Raw genomic sequence first — 19,664 nt, 5'->3', positions numbered from 1 at the left:
CATCCATGTTTATGGTGCTTCTCAAAGAATGAGAGAATAGGTCCCTGCCCCAAGGGGCTTGCAGTCTAAACAATTGTACATGGGCTGGAAGTGCTGCCTTAAATACAGATTTAAATAGTTTTGTCATATCTAGCAAGCCAGCATGATGAGAAGCATCTTGGGTAACATAATGGATCTTCTCGCCCTGGGGAGCAGCTGTATTTCCGTTGCAATCAAATTTTGGAAAATGTATGACCTTCTGAGATGGAAAGATAACACCCTCCCTGCCCCATCCTTAGTTTGGAAATATCATGTTATGTCTTCTGAAAAGGTAATGATCCCCCCACCCCAAGAATGAATATGGGGAAAGGCAAACATCTTAAAAAAAAAAAAAAAGCATTATGCATCATGCAATGAATAAACTAAATCAAGAAGACCTTGCTAAAAAACCCAAATATGATTTTGATGATATCTCTTTGAGCCTAGCAATCCAAGAAGCTGTTTTTGCTATATCCAAGCGTGTGTCCTGCCAGTACATTAAAGTTGATACTGACAATGGGGAAAGAGGCATAAATCACTCATTACATCCATTGTTAGTGGATGGTGTGTTGGTGCATAGAAGAAAGTTCAGATATGGTTTCCTGTTACTGTTTTAGAGCAGTATGCCCCTGCAGAAGACAGCAGGCTGAACATGCATGAACTTCACTTGATTTCTGTACACTTAATGACTTGCTGCTGAATGAATGGACTGATTCCATTGTAAGCCATTGTATGTAAGGTGGAATGGGATGGGTAGAATGGTTCTGTCTTCAATAGTATAGGTGTGTTCATACAACCTATCTCATGCCTGATGCAAATTTGAGATTCTTGAGGCACACATACTCTCATGGACCATGCTGTATGAACGTAGCTATTACCAGGAATCTCAGCTTGGCACCATGCCAAACTGCCATGAAGCCAAGATTGTCAAGCTAACCTCAGATCTAAGGTTACCAATCATAAATTCATATTGGTTTGGCATGGTGCCAGTCTGAGATTCCTGGTAATGGCTGGGTTCACACAACATTCTCCACAGGACCGTGCATGTCTCGGGAATCTCAGATTCCCATCAAACATGAGATTCTGTGTGAATCCGCCCTATATCTATGATGGCTCATTCACACATGCTAATAATGGCTTGTCATTACAGTCATCAAGCTATGTGTGAAGTAGCCTTGATGGCAACATTACCTATTGCATTTAGAGTATACCTCCTGTGCTTGTGCCACAGCACATTGGACTGAACTAGGAGCCCGTTGAATATCAATGAGCAATGAATGGGAATAACTGTCTACTGCATTTTGCTCATAGATATTACATCGGATCATGGATATAAAAAGAATTGACTTGCCAGATTTGCTTTTTGCTACTCTCCCAAAAGCGAGCAATGTAGGAGCCAGATGTTGTAGATTTTGTCGGACAATGTAGGAGCTCTTTTGAGAGGCTGCCCAAAAATCCAAGCTGCCATGACTGAGAGGCCTATTTCAATTACACAATAATCTCACGATTAGTGAGAAGAGCCATGAGGGGCTTAGCCAGCTCTCCCCGCAGACGAGCAGCAGTCTGCTCCGGGTGGCCGAAGTGGCTGTCCACACGACTGCTGGCTCCATTACGAGTGCGCAGGGCATGCTGGAAAGACCCCCCAAGCCGGGAGGCTGCTTTTCAGCCTCCCAGTCGGGGGTCTCCTCATTGGTTGCTGTGGCACGAAGCCACATTGTGGCAACTCACAATGAAAAAAACTGGGTTTTTACCTTATCCCACTCTCCCCACAAACCCTGTAGACCCACCTCATCATGTGCGAGCACTGTAAGGTAATCCCCTTAGGGGATGGAGCTGCTCTGGGAAGAGCATCTAGGTTCCAAGTTTCCTCTCTGGCATCTCCAAGATAGGGCTGGGAGAAATTCCTGCCTGCAACCTCGGATAAGCCGCTGGCAATCTGTGTAGACAATACTGAGCTAGATGTACTTACAGTATGATCTGACTCAGTATATGGTGGCTTCCTATGTTCTTACAAGTGTGTAAGTGAATAAGGGCATGAAAGGACTTTGCTATTTCCACAGGAGAACTTGGTTTGAATCTTCAACTATTTTTAAAGTGGTAAGAAGCAAACGTTCACATTCTTTACTGTAACACAAATGAATTCTGTGGCAAACTTGGAAGGAGTTAAATGTTTCTGTTCATATTTTAACCCTAAAACAAATTAATTGAAAATCTTAAATTCTTCACATAACATCGTTGCCACTCAAAGTGTTGGCATCTTAAGCCATATTTACTTCAAATATATGAAAAAAACCCTACAAACTCAAACCAGAATTGGTCTCTAAGTTTTCATCTCTTCAGGTCTAGTGGTTACTCCTACTAGCAATTAAATTGCCTGTCAAGAGTAAAGCATTACTTTAAAAACAAAGGAGATGGATTACTGATAGCTGCTTGCTATTTACCCCACATCCAATTGCTGACATTTAAGCTGGTTCTATTCCCTGACTTGTTCTAGCATTTTTCAAAACAAAGCAACAGTAAAATGGATGGCCCTTCTGTTGAGCTCAGCAGCTGCTGCTTCCCTTGACATTGGAAAGAGATGGCACTAGCAGCGCTTAAATTTTAAAGATTCAGAAGAATAGACTGAATGCATTTATTAGGGTTTGAAGGGGGACGGGGGTTGCTACTATTTACTAGAGGAGCATATTGCTCATGAAAGCATACATATTTCTTTTGTTTTTCATGTTAGAATCAGAGGTGCACCTAGGTAATTTTGGAGTCTGCACCTAAAGGCCTTTGGAACCACCACTGCTGCTGCAAGTTAAGCATCACACACACACACTCACACAAACACACACGCACACGGAGACACATACAGGGGTTTTTTTAACGTGGGTTCTTGAGGGCAGAAACAGGAACCGAACTCACAAGAATGTAAGAATATAGAACAGGTATATTTATGCACATATGCAGTAGCAGAAACATTTCAACACACAACTTAAAATATCCCCACCACACATATTTCTTCCCCCACTCCCCAATCTGTCTCTAAAGCAGAAGTCATGCTCGACCGCCTGGCACAGGTCACAGTCACACTGGTGGCATGGCAACCAAAGCACCCAGGACAGACTAAAGAGGATTTGGGGACTCCCAAGGGGTGTGGAGTCCCTGGACTTTGGCCCAGAAGTCCAGGGGTAAGAGAGCCTCTGGTAAGAATGCTGATTGACTCCCAAGAAGCCTGCATTTAGCAGGGCCAATCAGGAGGGGAACACTATAAGAAGGGGTAAGTACATACCACCTGGATATGATGATTTACAATACTAGGCTTTTGTTGTAGAACTTGGCGGGGTGGGGAGGGCTGCACAGCTCCTGAGCCACCAAGCTGCATGCAGCCCACCAGCCAAGTATGGTGACCAAGTACAGTGAACAGGGGCACACTATATTCCCTGTTTTCAAGGGTTTGGATTCCCTCCTAAGCATTTGAAGAGCACCCCCCACCCTTATTTTACTGAACCACCCCTCACCAAACCTAATAATTTGTATCTTCAATCCCTAAAACATATTCTTCTCCCCTCAATTTTCCTCTCCCTGCAAAAATTTTAAGTGAGAAGTTTCTCCTCCAGCTTTCCATCTGTCTGTACCCCTACCTGTCAGCTTAGGACAGGTGAGGTGAAGATGGGGGGGGCAAGGTATTGTCAAAGAGAGGACATGCATCACCAAAAAAGAAGACAATGAGAAGACATACAGTAACTTTGCTTGAGGTTTGCATATGTTTTATTTGTATATATGTAAATTTAGAAATAACATGTTAATAAAAATACAGCTCATCAGAGTGGGGAAGAATATGACAAGGTGACCTGTGCATCTGCTCAGTCTGCTGTCCAGGTGCTAAATTTTAAAGTGTATCACAAGGTTTTTGTTCCTTTTTAAAACTTGGTTATTGTGGGGTTTTTTTTAATGATAAAGGTGTCTCCAATATTGGGTACTGAAGGGTCCCACCACTCACGTGCCTCAGAGCAGAAGAAATGAAAGGAATGAGTAACAAGTTGTGTAGGTACACTCTACTACATTTTGTATTAAAACGATGTGTGTCCTACTACCTACTGAAGTCTCAAGTTGGTTAACGAAAGCAATTTTATTCCCCAACCCAGCAATATGCAATCACATTTTATCAAACATTGTTTCTGCTAATAGTACTAAGGCTGTAATCCTAGGCATACTTACTACTTAGGAGTAAGTACTGTTGAACGCAGTGGGTTGTACTTCTGAGTAAATGTGTCTAAGGTGGCATTGTAATATTACTTCAATAGTATTTCAGAAAGTCATGAGAAGTCGCTACCCACAGTGTTTGATAAAATTGGCTGTTGACATTTCCAAACATCTTCACATATATTCATTTATTTTTATTCAGATGTGTAGGCCACCCAGTCCTTCAGCTAGTAAATAATACATCAAAGCATACATAAATTAGCCAGCTGAATGAAATAGATAAAAAAATACAAACATAAATACCAACTCTTGCATCTCATCTGAATAAAGCTTAGACAAGTATCCAAATGAAGTGAGTTCTAGAATTATACAAAACCCACTAAGAACACCTCCTAGCACATGTATGAGGGATTGACTCAAATGTGCTCTCTCTGATGTGTTACAGTTCCCTTAGCTGACTGTACCATGTGTGCGTGTGTGGTGGGGTGGTGGTGGTTAGGAATAGGGGACTGCTTCAAAGTGTCCTCTATCAAGATAATGTCCCATGAAACAAGACTGGGTAAATTCACCCATGGACTGGGTAACACATCGACTTCAGAGGGAGACAAGTGGGGGGAGGCCCCCTTCAAAATAGTAGTTGCCCTCTGCCTGTCTCCCCCATTTCTGCTACAGAAGTCTAACATGTAGGATACAGCTTGCCCACCCAGAAATTCATTGTGCCCCTTTTATCCCCCCCCCTTGTTCTGGTGCCACGACTGCATGCAACTTACATGCCAGAGAAAATACTAGATTCCAGATCCCCACTGAGGTGGTTCAGAAAAGACAACCTGCAATACCTGTGTTCAAGAAGGGGACAAACTCATTGGGATGTCCTCTGCAGATGTCTTTCATCCCTTTACTGCATCCCTTTATTGCATGAGGGGTGTTCTTCCGAATGACCCCTATACAGGTGCTCCAAATATTTGTTTAAACAAGGACTTAATGGTATAGGAGCCATTCAGGTGAAGAGCACTCCACACAATAAAGGGACTGCCGGGAAGGCATTGAACATCCTTGGAGGGCGTCCCAATGAGTGTACTCTCAGACAGTGGGTTCCTTTCTTGATCACATGAGCCAGAGGTTGTCTTATCCAAACTGTCCCACTGCTGTATGGGGAGCACTTTCAGACAAGCCACTCCCATGTAAAAATCTGAAGTGATAATGGCCTGCAGGAGAAAACTGTACCAAATCTGAGAATGTGTGTCTGAATCAGCCCTATACGTGTATATGAAACAGGTAGCTCCAGAGCAATAGCTACTGTTACTGAAAGATTCCCCTTAGCAACTGCCAACTATCTTTGTTCCCAAACTGCATTAAAGGTTACATGAATATATAATACCTATAAACAAACGTCCTGAATTATAAATATATTAAACACTCAAAGGGCTCCTCAGGAGTTGTTTTCAGTCACTTGGGTAAATAATGCATGTTTTATGAACTGATTTCCCCCCCTTTTTCCTCCAGCATAGATATTAAGTGTGTGTGTGTGTGTGTGTGTGTGTGTGTGTGTGTGTGTGTGTGTGTGTAAACAAAATGCTATCTTTACAATGACATTCAGGGAGCAGACGCTCAACCCAGAATGAAAGAAAGTTTTCAATGTAGATGATGTTCATCCTGTAAGTAAGAGTAATTTTACAGATTATGAGTGTCATGTGGGTCTGTTTGTTTTCATGTGGTGATGTTTGTATAAATGCTTTCCCATATGTGATATTTGTTACTGTGGGTGAATTAACCAGAGATCTCTGCCTGTCCCTCTACAGTGTCCTGTGTCTGCCAGGATGTGTGTTAGGCATCCGAGACACACATGTCCCTCATCATTTATTCTATATCTACAGTGGAACTTGTTGCCAAGGAGAAGTGCACATACATATGTGTCTGTGTGTTCCTCCTCAAAAAGCATAATAAGTATTATAACCTTATTTGTTGGCTGCCCCATAATGAATTGTTCTCTGGGTGGCTCACAAAGTAGAACAACAAAGCAACAATTAAGTAAAACATACAATTAAAACATATTAAAATGACAGTAAAAGACCAGAAAGGCCTTCACCTGGAATCTAAAATGAACAAAGTGGTGGTGCCAGGTGAGTCACACGGGGAGCCTATTCCATAATCAGGATGCCAAAAAGATGATATGAACAGTCCACCTGACCCATGAGAGGAGGGCAAGAATGGGACATGAACCAGTACTGCCTACACACCTTGCACAGAAGAGGCTCATCATCATCCCCTAAGCCACAAAGTCTTAGGGTCCTTTAGGCCATCAGGGCTCAAGTGATGGGGAGTGGTCTCCCTACAGCCCTTATTGGTTCATTAAGCTTTGAGGTGCTGGTTTGGTGATATTTAAGGCTAATCCAAATAGGTCATCCTTATGCCACCTTATTCACTAGCAAAAATGGGTAGGGATGGGAAAGCAAAAGGACATCCAGTCAAAAATGAATTGGGTCCATGTAAGCATTCAGCTTGAACCTCAAAACTGAGGTTGAGGTTTAAAATGTCCAGAGATTCTCCTCTCAGCATTTAAGAGTGCCCTGGGGAGGTAGAAGCTTGCTTTTCTCCCTGCACACTCCTTTAAAGATTGGAAGATTAGAGCTTTGATCCAACTCTTGCAGCCCTTGAAAAGGATGAAGGATGAGAAGACTTTAAGGGTCAGAGAAGGAGCTTTACTAGCTGTGTCCTCTCTTCCATGTCAGTTCCTTTCAAGCCTGAGAGATTCAGATGGGGAACTCCCAGCTCCTAAACCAATCTTTTTAGGCATGAGTGTTAGATGAAGAGGCTGCTGCTAGTCCCTTCTAGCCAATCTAAATCTTTTTTTAGATTGTGAGCCCTTTGGGGACAGGAAGCCATTTCATTTCATTTATTTATATCTATGTAAACTGTTTTGGGAACTTTTGTTGAAAGCAGTATATCAATATTGGTCATATTCGTATGCATAGCCCTGATCACTCTTCGGCATCTGCAAGAGTCAGATCAGGAACTCTCAGGTACCAGCCGCTTTCTCTCATGTGCATAACTGGTTTATATACTGAGGGAAGCAGGTGGTGTGTGTGCTGCTTCCATCTGACCTGAAACCGCACTGGTATCCCTGGTATGAGAACGCTTGCCTGGCAACAGAGCAGGCCTTCGAACTTCAGGGGTCAGGATAGAGCACTAATCTGGCCCTTCCAGCCTTCAAAGAGTGTATATGGAGGGAAAGGGTGCTCTGTGAGAAGTCTGAGGAGAATCAAATGAGTCACTGGAAAGTCAATCAGCACTTCAAGCATGGCTGCTGCAGTTTCCACTCGCATGGCATAAAATATTTTTAAAACCCTATTAATAAGTTGTCCTGCTGCCACTTTCGGTAAAGCTAAATTCTGATAAGCCCTCCTCTGTCCAAAATTCTTTTTTAAATATTGTCCTCACATTTCCCTTGTTATCCCTCACCTGTAAAGCCCACCTTGTGTCAAACTGGGGAGAAACCTCCCCAGCTGGGAAATTAGTTCAAAAGAGGATTTTTTTTTTTTAAAAAAAGGATCAGCACTAGTTCACTTGATGTCTCAGGTTTCACACCAATCTCCATGATGTTTCTTATTCTCTCAAACCTCTACAGAAGTTGCTAGTTGTGACCTATTTAATGTGAGGAAAGCCTCAAACTACATAGAGCCAAATCTATAGGCCTGTACAAAGATTTGACTTTGAAGAGTTGAAGCGAGTAATGTGCACATTATTCCTGGTCCTGTGTGGAATCAGCCATTCCCATCACTTTCCTCCATGTAGAGCAGTCCATTGGACCAGGGAGGGCCTTTAAGAGGAAGAATTATTGGAAGCCCCAGTGACATTTTGGAAGAAGGCACACAGGGAGCACTGCTTCCCGGCAAGGGCGGCCCTTCCATGAGGCGAGTCAAGGTGAGGTGGTCACCTCAGGCATCAGATTATTTGAGGTGCCCATGAGGTGGCAAAATGCTCTCTCTCCTGTCCCCTACTTTAAAAGGGAAAGGAGGAAGGGTCATACAAGGGGGGTGGCATTTGGCTCCCTTCTTCAGGCACACAGAGGTCTTGAGCAGCCACTACTTCCCAGCACTCCCTACACACTTCCAAGAAGTCACATGGGCTTCTCACAGCTCTGCTTCCTTTTAAGGGCCCTCCCCAGCACTGTGCACAGGAACACTCCATGCTGAGGAATGCAGTGGGAGCAGTTTCACACAGGGCCAGGTCAATGTGCTCATGATCCATTTTCAACCCGTCAAAGGTGAATCTTTGCACAGGTCTACTAACCTTTGTGACAGTGCAGGAAACACACCACAGCCAATCAAGGAATGGAAACCAACAATCCCTACTCAGCAGCATTGGCAACTGGCTAACCCTACCAAAAAGCCAGGTTGGTGGGTGAACAGGGTGCCACCATGACTGGGATCCGTGGCTTAAGGAAGACATGGCTGCCTGAAACTGGTGCAGCCACAGCCTGCCCTTGATGGTCCATGTCGTGGAAGCAAGGCCACCAGTCCAGTGCCATGCTTCATTCTTCTAAAGGGTGTTGCCCCCATGACATGAGGCAGACTGGAAGCTCAGGTGCCAGACACAACTCTGTAAATGTTACTTTTGTCTTCACCCTAGCCAGAAATGCATGTCTGAGTCACACATCAGAGAATGAGCATATGGTAAAAAAATACATGTCTTCCGGACTTTCCCTAATGTCTTCTCCTCATATGTCCTAGAAATGGTGCAAGGAACAGTAACATGGGACTACATGAGTTTTGTGGACATTCTGTCTTCCTCAAGGCATTTCTGGAACAGTTGCTATCTGATCAAAAAAAAACACTCCTGAGCTTATAATAACTTAATGAAGTTCACAGAGAATTTCAGCAGAGCTGGCAGAAAACCCACTTGTCAAACCCCTTCCTGCTGTACAACTATTAGAGACATGGGATTGTCTTTCAAAGAGGTTAAGAGTTCTAAGATCTGGCATGATGCACGTCCCTTGCTCTCCAATTTGCTGGAGCACTACTTTGGCTGTATAATGCTGGCTAAACTGTTGGCTGGCAGGGAGAGAAGATTAGATGGCAGTTGAGGTTGATCTGGCTAGTCCTTAGAACAATTATTGTTCAGCATGTCTTGATTTTTGCAGAACTCAAGTACTGGGAATATAGTGGGACTAGTTTGATTTTTATGTTTTCTCCTCTCCATCAGATGTTTGTTGTGGATTCCATCATGCTTTGGAGGACTACTAGGGTAGGCTCATGAGAGACCTGCAGTGGACCACTCATACTCACATGATAGAAACTCATTCCTAGTGCTTCAGTTACATTCGCCTCTAGCTGAGTCACAAGTATCTGACTGTATATGTGGTTGATGGAAGCTACCCTGCTGACATCAGGGAGGGCCCCATTCAGGCTTGCCTGGCTGTTCTGGTATGAGGAAGGAAAGAGTGCAGCAGCAAAATGAAGTGCACCCACTTGATTACTCCAGCAATGGCATTTTCAGAACACTGCAGGACAATGAAAACAAACCAGCACCATATGGCTAGCCAGGAAGTGCTACTGCAGTCCCCTTACCAGCAGTGCCTCCTATCCCCAACTACCCCAGGTGATCCAGAAGGATACCATGGCTGATGGTATCCAACCTTCTATCGATTCCCTGGTAAAGGTCATCCATCAGGCCGACCAAGGCCGTCTCAACCCCATAACCCACTCTAAAGCCAGTTTGAAATGGGTCTAGATAACTGGTTACCTCCAAAACTGCCTGGAGTTGGTTAGCCATCAGCTTCTTGTGGGAGATTGGAATTTGAGGGATGAGCTAGATCTTCCTGTGCTGGATGGGGTTACATTCCCCTGGAAGGAACAGGTACGCAGCCTGGGAGTGCTCCTGGATCTAGCCCTCTCCCTGGTATCCCAGGTGGAGGCTATGGCCAGGAGCACTTTCCATCAACTTTAGTTGATTCAACAGCTGTGTGAAGAGAATGATCTCAAAATAGTGGTGCATCAGCTGGTAACCTCCGGGTTGGACTATTGCAATCCACTCTATGTGGGGCTGCCTTTGTACATAGTTTGGAAACTTCAGTTAGTGCAAAATGTGGCAGCCAGACTGTTCTCTGGGGTAACCCAGAGAGACCGTATTATGCCTGTTCTCAAACAGTTGCATTGGCTGCCAATATGTTTCCAGGCAAAATACAAAGTGCTTGTTATTACTAGAGGTGTGCATGGAACTGGTTGGTCCGATTCGGTTCGAGTCCGGACTGGACCCGAACCAGACCAGGCCAGTTTGATCTGGCACCCCCTCGAACCTCCACTGTTCGGTCCCCCTTACCCCCTTTGGGGGAGTTGTTGGAGGTGGCAGGGGTGTGGTGTCCACGGAGGTTCCCGCTCCCCCCGCCGGCCTCCCTTTATGCCGCCACCAGCCGTTCGGCTGGCTCTTAGACCCGTGACACAAGCAACACAGAGGCCAATTCCTCAGGCGTGGTGGGCTCCAAAATGGCCACCGCAGTGGAGGGGGAAGGCCCGAACGAGCCGAAGAGCTGGCCGAATGGCTGGTGGTGGCATAAAAGGCCAGCAGGGGGAGAGCGAACCTCCACAGCCCCCCGCGCCGCCTCTAACAATTCCCCTGAAGGGGGTAGGTAAATTTTAAATAAATAAATAAATAAATAAATAAATAAATAAATAAATAAATAAATAATCCATCCGCAAATCCTTTAAAGCTTTGTACTGCTTAGGTCCAGGTTACCTTAGAGGTGCCTTCTTTTGAATGATCACCATTGTATGCTGAGGTCTTCCAGAGAGGTCCATCTCTAGTTGCGACATCTTGTGGCGACTTGGAACAGGGACTTCTCTGTAGCTGCTCCTGGTCTGTGGAATGCACTCCTGACAGATATCCATAGTTTGGACTTGTTGTTGGCTTTCAAGAGAGCTCTAAAGATTTTAAAGTATTTTAATTGGATTTAAATGATTCTGAATGCTTTTAAATTTGTTTTTACATTGTTTTAAGTAGCTTGTTTTAAATGGTGTTTGCTTTAGTTTTTTACTTGTTGTACACCACCTGTACAACATTTCTATACCGCCTTTGGATGGGGCGGTATAGAAATGTAATAAGTATGTATGTAAGTAAGTAAATGTCATTGCACCTTGGGAAAACCTATTTGCAAACCAACAAAATATTTGATAGTACCTTAAAGACTGTTTACTGACTAACCAATATTGTTGCATATGTTTTCAGGGGCCCAAACCCACTTCATTAAATGCAACAATCTGAATATTGTATATAGATATGTATACATTATTCACTCCAAATGTCTTTAGGCATTTGTCTTTTGCACAGACACACAAAGTGGTAGCTGGAACCCCATTTAGAATCCTGAAAACATTGGCCTTTTACTAAAAAGGAAGCTTCTAGGTTCCACAGTCATAGAGAAATGTTGAACTTTTCATTAGAAGGCTCCACAGAGAGCTATCCTTTGGGGGGCAGTGCAAATGGGGGCAACCACCCCAGGCCCTGAGCCACCCCGAGCACTGTGCCAGCAGTGTTGTGACAGAGATTCGTGCCTGGTGACTCCCTGTCCCACCACTGCCGGGTTACCCTGAGAGGAGCCAAGCCCAGCCACAGCCTTCACTACATGCAGTCAAGCAGAACATGCCATGGGGGCCTGGCTGGGCTGCAGCTGGAGTCGTTCTTCAGAGCTGGTGGCAATGGGGCCAGGGAGACTCCAGGCAGGAATCTTTGCCCACTGGGCTCCCACATCTTCATGTCGCCATGACTATTTCAGCTTGCCAGGACCCTATACTCTCCATTTGCCCAGGGCCCTGCACCCCCTTAGACACAACCCTGGCTCCACACTTCTCCTGTATGCAAGAATTGGGCGGCGGGGGGAGGGGAGTACTCTGGGGAAATGCTCACCTGTTTATCCTCATGCAATTCGTGCACTGCCAATATGAAGGCAGCATTATTTTATGGCTACAGCATAACTGCACGAATGTGCTTTTTTAAAAAATGCATTTGAATTATTAAACTGTGCACTTTACAACAGTTTGGTAACAGGTTAGGTTTGATTGTTCTCCTGGAGTTCTAAGTGATGCAACAGACATGGGTATCCTTAAGGTAACACGGAGAAACATTTGCCAACTTCCAGTCTTGAAACAATTACCTTAGCTGAGGGGAATTGCTTACTCTTGCTTCTTTGAGAAGATTTCTCTCATTTTTTTAAAAAAAGGAGCACACAGGCAAGAAATCACTTCTTTCTGAGTAGTGGGAGTGCTGCCTCTTTTTCTCAGCTCCCCTACAAGCACAGCAAGCAGGGGGTTGGGACGGTTAAGCTCCGACTGTCAAAGAATCATAGCGATTTTGCAGAGCACAGCAGGGAGGCAGTAAGACTCCAAGCTGTTCTCAGTCAGGAAGGGAAGTGTTCTTTAGTCTCACACGTTCGAATAGTTCCAAGAGGCAAGAGAAGAGCAGTGTATGTGCGGAGTTTGAATCTTTGCACAGAGATACAAAACACATGCTTGCATAAACACAGCAATGTTTGGGATCACAGATCCTCTAACTGAGAAAACCATGCTACTCCCCTAGAAGAAAACATATATTGTGATCCCGCCTAATGGATAATAGAGCTGGGGAAATGCTTGTACATTCCAAGGACAATCTCCACGACTTGGTTTATTTCTTCATTGACTGAGCTCTATAGCACTGTGGACAGACACGACACTTTACAGGGTAATTTCACTGGAGAAAAACGATAACGTATATAGTTGACCCCTTTGATCAGGCCAAATGTTGTGTGTAATATGGACAAGTCATACACATATATTTCTAGATCTATGCAGTATTTGATTTATTGATTTGTTTATTGAGTCACATTTTTTGTCAGAAGGTGATCAAATGACATTAAGAAGTGAAAAGCATAAGAACCAGCTTTCTTCTTATCCGTTCAGTCATATCCGACTCTCGGTCACTCTATGGATCAACGCATTCCATGCTATCCTATCTCATAGAGCTTCCTTTAATTCCACCATGTGTGTCCAATTTCCCTCAGAATGAGGAACACAGGCCTGATTTGCGTGTTCTTTTCTGACATGCAACAGTTACCACAGAATGATTTCCCCTCCCTTAAATTTAGCATGATCAAGAGAATAGCACCCTACCCCCCGGCTTCCAAGACATGCACCAACATAATGTGCAGTTCTAACATCTGTGGTAGAATCAGCAGCGTCACTGCTGCAGGCCTGGAAGCAGGGGTGCTGCTGAAGAGAAACAGCAATAGCATTACCAGAGTTACCATATTTACTCACCGCTTTGCAAATAGGAAAAACTGTGGTAATGCTGGTAGCACTACCACCAGTTCTCTACAGCAGCATCACTGCTGCTGGGTCTGTAGCAGCATCACATATTCTAAAGGAGACATTAGAACTACACATCATGTCTGCTATGGTCACTATTCTATTCTTGTTGTATTTGTATCTTGTATTTGAGATTCCTCCTTGTCTTAAGGAGGATGCCTCCTTGTCTTAGGGAGGCTATTATTAGACCATTTTTGAAGAAACCTTCATTGGATCCCTTGGAGTTAGCTAATCAGAGTTACCTGTTTCTGATCTTCCATGGTTGGGCAAGGTGATTGAACGGGTGGTGGCCTCTCAGCTTCAGGCAGTATTGGATGATGCAGATTATCTAGAACCATTTCAAATTGGTTTTCCTGTGGGCTATGGGGTTGAGACTTTCTTGGTCAGCCTGGTGGATGATCTCTAACTGGCTATCGACAGAGGGAGTGTGACTCTGCTGAGCCTATTGGATCTCTCTGTGGCTTTTAATACCGTTGACTATGGTATCCTTCTGGACCACCTGAGGAAGGTGGGATTGGGTAGCACTGTTTTACAGTGGTACCATTCCTACCTCTCTGGTAGATTCCAGATATTGTTGCTTGGAGACTGTTTTGCTGCAAAGCGAGAACTGAGGAATCGAGTTCCACAAGGCTCCATACTGTCTCCAATGTTCTTTAATAACTACATGAAACTGCTGGGAGAGATCATCAGGAGGTTTGGTCCTGGGTGTTATCAATATGCTGATGACACCCAGATCTATTTCTTCATGTCGACCTAATCAGGAAATGGCATATTTTCCCTTAATGCCTGCCTGGAGGTGGTAATGGGCTGGATGAGGGATAACAAACTGAGATTGAATCCAAATAAGACAGAGGTACTGACTGTGTGGAGTCGGGACCCAAGAGATGGTTTAAATCTGCCTGTTCTGGATGGGGTTACACTTCCCCTGAAAGATCAGGTACTTGGCTTGGGAGTGCTCCTGGACCCAAAGCTCTCCCTGGTTTCTCAGGTTGAGGCAGTGGCCAGGGGCACTTTTTATCAGCTTCAGCTGATACATCAGCTAAGTCAATTTCTGGAGGTAAATGACCTTACAATAGTGGTACATATGCTGGTAACCTCCAGGCTTGACTACTGTAATACACTCTATGTGGGGCTGCCTTTGTATGTAGTCCAGAAACTACAATTGGTATATAGAATGTGGCAGCCAGATTGGTCTCTGAGATCACTAGAAGGGACCAATAACTCTGATTTAATGAACTGCACTGGCTGCCGATATGTTTCCGGGTGAAATACAAAGTATTGGTTATTACCTATAAAGCCCTTAACAGCTTGGGACCAGGGTTTTCTTAAGAGATCTTCTTCTTTGTCATGAACCCAGCCTCCTGTTATGATCTTCTGGAGAGGTCTGGTTACGGTTTCCGCCCACTTGTCTGGTGGCAAGCCAGGACTGGGCTTTCTCTGTGGCTGCCTTGGGGCTTTGGAATATGCTCCCCGCTGAATAAGAGCATCTTGTTCTGTTTGTTTTCAGGAAGACCCTCAAGACTCACCTCTTCTCACAGGCTTTTAATTAGAATCAATTTTAATAATTTGTTTTAATAACTGTTTTATGCTATTGTTTTTATTGTGTTTCATGGATTTTAATCTGTGACTTTTTATATTGTTTTAAATGTTGTACACTGCCTAGAGATGTACATATCAGGCGGTATAAAAATATGAGAAATGGAAGGAAGGAAGGAAGGAAGGAAGGATTCCCAGATACTGTTCAGGCTTAGACTTCTCCTGGGAAGGAAAGCTGGTCTTGTGGTAGTGAGCATGAATTTTCCCCTTTGCTAAGCTGATTGCACCTTGGTTTGCATTTGGGTGAGTGACTACATGTGAGCGCTGTATGATATTCCCCCTAGGGAATGGGGCAATAGCCCAGTGGAAGAGCATTCCCCTGCTAACTTGGCAAAGAGGCACCTTTTACCATTTTTTACCATCTCTTTATTTAGCAGGGGGAGAGTAACTGGCCCTATCGACCCCCAGCACAGTACTTCCAGTGACTGTTGCTGGTGTCTATCCCATGTTTCTTTTAGATTGTGAGCCCTTTGGGGACAGGGATCCATCTTATTTATTTATTATTTCTCTGTGTAAACCGCCCTGAGACATTTTTGGAAGGGCGGTATAGAAATCAAATTTTTTATTATTATTTCTTGTTTACACAGTCAGACAGGTGTTATTGACTGGTTTGTTTTATCCAGACATCGAGTCCTTCCCAAGGACCTGGGATGGCTGAATTTTATTGTCAATGGTTATAGATATCGTTGCAGAATATAGGCTGTTCCCAGTAAAGCTGCTTTTTGTAATTGGCTGATGGTGATTTCTGTGGCCCCTATGGTGTTGAGGTGCTCTTCAAGGTCTTTTGGAACTGCACCCAGGGCGTCAATTACCACTGGGATTATTTTGGTCTTTTTCTGCCACAGCCTTTCAATTTCAATTTGTAGATCTTTGTATTTGGTGGTTTTTCTCTATTTCTTTTTCTTCTATTCTGCTCTCCCCTGGTATTGCTATGTCGATTATTTTAACTTGTTTTTCTTTCTTCTCGACTACAGTTATATCTGGTGTATTGTGTGGCAGATGTTTGTCTGTTTGTAGTCGGAAGTCCCATAATATTTTTACATCTTCATTTTCTTCAACTTTTTCAATTTTATGGTCCCACCAATTCTTGGCTACAGGTAGCTTGTATTATTATTATTATTATTATTATTATTATTATTATTACTACTACTACTACTACTACTACTACTACTACTATTTGTATGCAAAAGGTACCAGGTCCACTCCTTGGAATTTTCAGGTATGGTAGAAAGAGACTCCTGCCTGTAACCTTGGAGACCATATCGAACTAGATGGACCAATGATCTGACTGATCTGTATATATGTATAGGAAAATGGGATAATAACACAATTAGGTTCCTTAGGAACCTAACAGTTATATTAATTTTTGCTGACCATTTATCGGCAACTTGATTGATTGATTGATTAAGTGCTGTCAAGTTCGTGCCGACTCTTAGCGACCACATAGCCTTTAAGGTATCTCAGTGGTCCGTTCATTGCTTTCATAATCGAGTCTATGCACCTTGCTGCTGGTCGTCCTCTTCTTCTCTTTCTTTCAACTTTCCCCAGCATTATGGACTTCTCAAGGGAGCTCAATCTTTGCATAATGTGTCCGAAGTATGATAGTCTGCAACTACATGAGTATATTTTGCGAGAAATAATAAATGACTCCAGGGCTTGAATTGGGAACCTTAGAGTACCTGTCTGGGATCTCAGGAGAGTCCACAGTTCAGTGGTCAAGCACATAGAAGGCCCCAGGTTTACTCACTGGCATCTCTGGTGGTTCTTCTCAGGAAGAAACTTGAAATTCTCTTCAGATTTCAGTGTCTCCTTGGGAGGATCCATAAACGTCTCTTTCCCATTTCACTTTGGGGAAATTTCAGTCCCAGTCCCACAGGAAAGACATGTAGACAGGGACGGAGCTGTAACTGTGCGCACAGGTTCCAAGAACCTGCACGCAGCTGCCAATGGGGCCACTGCATGGTGCCCCTTCTCCCTTGTCACTGCTGGGCACCCAGTAGCACCCCTCCCCCCATGTGGCAGTGGTAGCCTCCTTGATGGAGCAACCAGGGTAGGCTGCCTTTCCTCAACCACTCAGCGGGCTGCCGCGCATGCACAATAGCCAGCTGAGTGGTTCGCATAGTACCCAGCTGCCTTGCCAACCACTCAAATGGCCACTGTGCATGCACAGTGGCCTGCTGAGTAGTAGGGGAAGGGCAGCCTACCCCCAAAGGGCTGCCTACCCTGGCTGCCAGGGAGGCACATGGTGGAGAGAGAAAGAGTGCCACATGGGAGGAGGGGAGCTATGTGTGTGGGGCATGGGGGTGGACTGAACATGGGCCACCTATGACCTTCCTATGCCACTGCTTGCACCAGAGAGCTGCTATCAGTCAGAGTAGCCAACACTGAGTGAGATGGTCATACTCAATGTAAGGGAAGTTCATAGATTCATTAGGACCTGTGACCAGATCACATGGTAAAGCTTATCTGTACTTCCTTATCTGCTGAGATATGATGGCAGTATCAAACAGCTAGCTATCATGAAATAATTGGGATTTGGAAAACATGTGGATTCACTCTCTGCCTATGCTTTCTCACTTCAGATGGCCATCTTATTGTCTGTAACTTGGTGGAACAAATGCTATACAGCTCACCTTTATTGTGGGAACATCGATTCAAGTGTTTTATAGTCTGGCAGAAATTTCTGGCAAAGCTGAGATCTATGAATATACAAGGAGTTTTATTTAAAAAAAATGCTTTGCAACACAAACACTTTAGTGCTGAGGTGATGAATAAGTAATGTTACTGACTTCTGCAGAAATGGCTGATGGCCGTTTCCAAGCTTCAGCTCTGTGGAGTTCAGTGATATGCATTTGCTTTCTATGGGATTGCAAAGTATGGTTATCCATTTCAGCTGTGTTCAGTGCCAGAGAGTTCAGGTGACTTCAGCACCTCTGATTGCTTATTTTACCATCTAGTTCCTTTATGATAACCTTCATAATTATAGCTCCTTATATTCAAGAAGCTTCAAGCTCAATTGGAAATCCGTTTTTTCCCTGAGTAGCATAAGCGAGTAGCATAAGCGTTTTAAAGGAAGTTTTCACATTGAAGTAAGCCTGAGACAGCCACACTTTTATAAGAGAAATACTATCCATATCATTCATATTTTATGGCATGGAAATTATTTGTGGCTAGGTACTTATAAAATAGAAGTTTAACTTTCAGCTTGCAAATCCAGATTTATGATGTTTTTGCATGTCCTTGTTGCAATACAGATCGAAGTGACTGATACTCTTAATGTACACAGAAGCACTGGAGCAGTGATTTGCATTAATGCAGACCTGTACAACTTGAGAACCAACAAGACATTCATGGCTCACCAGCCATGTATCATGGCCTGTGCTTGACAGCTTCTCTTGTGTTCATGATCCTAAACAAGTAGCAAAACTGGAAGACATATTGAACTTTGCGGTGTGACATCAAATATATCCAATGGACAATGTAGTAGAAGCAGGGATGGGTGGAAAAGGATGGGGTGGTAAACGATATGCAGGTATGGACACATTTCCTTTCTCATCTCCTTGCCCCAGTTGCCACACTCTGCCTTATCTTGCTGACTGTGGGGTTAACCCCAGCCACGAAGGCTGGTTATTCACTTGGTTCCCCAACTGGGCCAATAACCAGCTCGTGTGCCTAGGGCTAACCCCACAGTGGGTGAGACAAGGCAGAGTGTGGTGGACGGTGCAGGGAGAGGAGAGCAGAAACAAACCACACTTGTGGCTCGTTTTACCACCCCCTTATCCTGTTCATACGAGCCACTCATGGACCAATGGACTGGGTGCGACTTGGTGGATCACAAATTGTGTAATAGGCTTGCATCTTTAGTCCTCTTCAGAAGCATTCTCCCCACATTTAGTGAATATAGGAAGAAGGAGAACAGAAATACACTACTTAGCCACACCTCGAGGTTATTCACACAATCAAAAACTGTGTTCTACCTAGGTTTGGGAGCTGTGTGCGCTCTCAATTTTTGGTTGTGTGGAAGCAAGGTTAGAGGAAAACCTGGGTAGAAGTGATTGTGTGGAAGCAAGGTAGGAGGAAAAGCTATCTAGATTTTCCTCCTCCCTGCTTCCACACAATCACTTCTACCCAGGTTTCTCTCTTACCTTGCTTCCACACAACCAAAAATTGGGAGCACACACAGCTCCCAAACCCGGGTAGAACACAGGTTTTGATTGTGTGAATGACGTCCTCTTGTGCCAACATGCTCCTTGGATATCCCCACATTCAGTGCTTGTTTCTGAAGGCAAGTGCTGAACATCGGGAGAGTTGCTTTTCCCAATTTTAGTTTAATTTTTATTGCTTCATTGTTTTACATGGTTTTTAATGAGCTGTGTACACGTTTTGATGTTAACTTTGTTTTACAGTTTTGGCTGTTTTCATTTGTTTGTTAACCAGCTTGAGACTTTTCTACAGGTGGTATACACACACACACACACACACACACACACACACACACACACACACACACACATATGAACATAAGAA

This window comes from Hemicordylus capensis, chromosome 2 (assembly GCF_027244095.1).
Source record: "Hemicordylus capensis ecotype Gifberg chromosome 2, rHemCap1.1.pri, whole genome shotgun sequence".
NCBI classification, from domain to species: Eukaryota; Metazoa; Chordata; class Lepidosauria; order Squamata; family Cordylidae; genus Hemicordylus; species Hemicordylus capensis.
This window is presented reverse-complemented; position numbering follows the sequence as displayed.